This window comes from Chlorocebus sabaeus, chromosome 15 (genome assembly GCF_047675955.1).
Source record: "Chlorocebus sabaeus isolate Y175 chromosome 15, mChlSab1.0.hap1, whole genome shotgun sequence".
In the NCBI taxonomy this organism is placed as follows: Eukaryota; Metazoa; Chordata; class Mammalia; order Primates; family Cercopithecidae; genus Chlorocebus; species Chlorocebus sabaeus.
Window position 1 is genome coordinate 81,897,155 of NC_132918.1, and position 3,071 is coordinate 81,900,225.

General features: G+C 46.2%; 1 pseudogene; it reads left to right on the forward strand.

The window, feature by feature from the left end:
* Positions 1 to 1,257: 1,257 nt before the first annotated feature.
* LOC103241871 (uncharacterized) lies at positions 1,258 to 1,987 on the forward strand (annotated as a pseudogene).
* Positions 1,988 to 3,071: the final 1,084 nt, after the last annotated feature.

The following is a 3,071-nucleotide window of genomic DNA, read 5'->3' on the forward strand; positions in this document are numbered from 1 at the left end:
AGCTCACTGCAACCTCTGCCTCCCAGGTTCAGGCAATTCTCCTGCCTCAGCCTCCTGAGTAGATGGGATTACAGGCACCTGCCACCACGCCAGCTAATTTTGTATTTTTAGTAGAGACGGGGTTTCTCCATGCTGGTCTTGAACCCCCACCTCAGGTGATACACCCGCCTCGGCCTCCAAAAATGTTGGGATTGAAAGGAATGAAAGAAATCAGGCACATTCTTCAGCCCAGGCACATTCCTCAGCCCCGGGCTCAACTTCCCGAGCCCAGTACAAACACATCCCACCATACATCTTTCAACACAAACAGGCCCAGTACAAACACATATCTCTCAATTTCCTGAGCCCAGTACAAACATCTCCGATAAGGACACAGCCGTTTGTAGTTTTACTGAAAGCGCGGGAACCAATTAAAAAAAAACTACTAAATGTAAATGTAAACCAATTGTAATGCTGTAACCAGAAGAATTCCTTTGTTCCTCTGTAACTTTACTATCCTATCTACCTCGGGCTATAAAAGGCAAGCACTCGCATTGTTCAGGGCCCTCTTGTATGCTGTGGAATGGAGGGACAAAGTTCAAACTTGCAGTGAAGATCCTTGCCACTTGGCTTTGACTCTGGACTCTGGTGGTCTTCTTTGGGGAACAAACGGTCTAGGCATAACAGGATTAAGGGCACGAGCCACCGCGCCTGGCTGTTCAACGAGTTCTTATTCACCTTCCTGTCAGCCTCCATGTGTTCAGGTCTCCAGAACTCCCTAAACCCTGTCCTCTTGGGCCTTTCATGGAGACTTCTTGGATAGGCATGACTGAAGCAGGGACAACCATGTTGAAATGTGATTGGGCAAAAAGGGAATGATCTAAACCCAGCAAGGCCTGTCTGTTCAGATTCTTCTTGGCTCTTCAGTGCAGCATTCTTACCTCCAGGTTATGAGGCAGAACTTCCTCTGGAATGGAGAGTTTTATGACTCACAATTAGAACCCTGTGTCAGGCAAGTGAAAGAAGGCGAGAGAAGGTCAAAGAGAGAGAGTCTGTTTACTGTGACATGGGCTATGGGAGTTATAAGTCACGAACCATGGATGAAAACGCATATATTGGCCAGGTGCTGTGGCTCACAACTGTAATCCTATAGCACTTTGGGAGGCTGAGGTGGGAGGATCACTCGAGCTCAGGAGTTCTAGAACAGCCTGGGTAACATAGTGAGACCTCATCTCTAAAAATAAATAAATAAGTAAATAAAACACACACATACACACACACACACACACACACACACACACAAAATAGTATCACAAGTTCCTGGGAAAGCAAAATGGATGGGTGTGTGTCTAACCTAATGGTCTGCAACCTGGCCTACAGAGGAAGCTGGAAGAGTTGAAGGAGAGTATTCTGGGCTATTAATTCCTGGCTAGTAGAAATGACCAGAACAGCAGAACTGCATTGCACTGGGCATGCTCAGCCAGACAGGCAGAAATTGTTGAATTTTTGTTGCAACTTGGAGTGCCAGTGAATGATAAAGGCGATGCAGGTTGGTCTCCTCTTCATACTGCGGCTTCCGCTGGGCAGGATGAGATTGTAAAAGCCCTTCCGGGAAAATGTGCTCAAGTAAATGCTGTCAGTCAAAATGGCTGTACTCCCCTACATTATACAGCTTCCAAACACAGGCATGAGATTGCTGTCATGTTACTAGAAGGCGGGGCTGATCCAGCTGCCGAGGACCATCGTGAGGCTACAGCAATGCACCAGGCAGCAGCCAAGGGTAACTTGAAGATGATTCCTATCCTTCTGTACTACAGACCATCCACGAACATCCAGACACTGAGGGTAACACTCCTCTACACTTAGCCTGTGATGAGGAGAGAGTGGAAGAAGCAAAACTGCTGGTGTCCCAAGGAGCGAGTATTTACACTGAGAAGAAGAAAAGACACCCCTGCGAGCGGCCAAAGGTGGCCTGGGTTTAATACTCAAGAGAATGATGGAAGGTTAAACAGCTTGGATTTATTCTTACCTTTTTTTTTTTTTTTTTTTTTTTTTTGAGACAGTGTCTTGCTCTGTCACCCAGGCTAGAGTGCAGTGGCACAATCTCGGCTCACTGCAACCTCCGCCTCCTGGGTTCAAGCAGTTCTCCTGCCTCAGCCTCCCGAGTAGCTGGGATTACAGGCATGTGCCACCATGCCCGGCTAATTTTTTGCATTTTTAGTAGAGACAGGGTTTCACCGTGTTAGTTAGGATGGTCTTGATCTCCTGACCTTGTGATCTGCCCGCCTCGGCCTCCCAAAGTGCTGGGATTACAGTCATGAGCCACCGTGCCCGGCCCTATTGTTGTGTTGTTGTGTTGTTGTTCCCAGTGTCCTGGAAACTAATGTACTTGTGCACAAGACATCATCTATGAACGATAAAGTTTTCTCACCTTCAAAGTCGTATAAACACGTTGACTGTTGTTCCTGCTGAGTTACTTGTTCTAAGCTTACAGCTTGCTTTCCAGGCATCGAGTAACTGTTGAGATTGCTCTACTGCTGTCATATATTCTTGTATATTGAATTCTGGTTAATTTTGAGTAACTAATTCTGTGGCTGTTGTGAGTTTTCAGCACCCTCCCATGTACTTTATATCCCTTTTTGAAACAGAACAGCTCCAATAGAAACCAGCCAGCTGCTCTGCCAGATGTTTCTATGTGGATTCTGTAATGTGCCTCCATACAGTTAAAACATCGTAACTTGTTTTTCACGCTTACTCAGGTCTATGCCAACATTTCTGGTTTTGTTCTTTTGTTTTTGTTTTGGTTTTTCTGGTTTTTGTTGTTTGTTTGTTTGTTTTTTTGAGACGGAGTTTCACTTTTGTTGCCCAGGCTGGAGTGCAATGGTGCGATCTCAGCTCATTGCAACCTCTGCCTCCTGGGTTCAAGCAATTCTCCTGTCTCAGCCTCCTAAGTAGCTGGGATTACAGACACATGCCACCACACCCAACTAATTTTTGTATTTTAAGTAGAGATGGGGTTTCATCATATTGGTCAGGCTGGTCTCGAACTCCTGACCTCAGATGATCCACCCGCCTCGGCCTCCCAAAGTGCT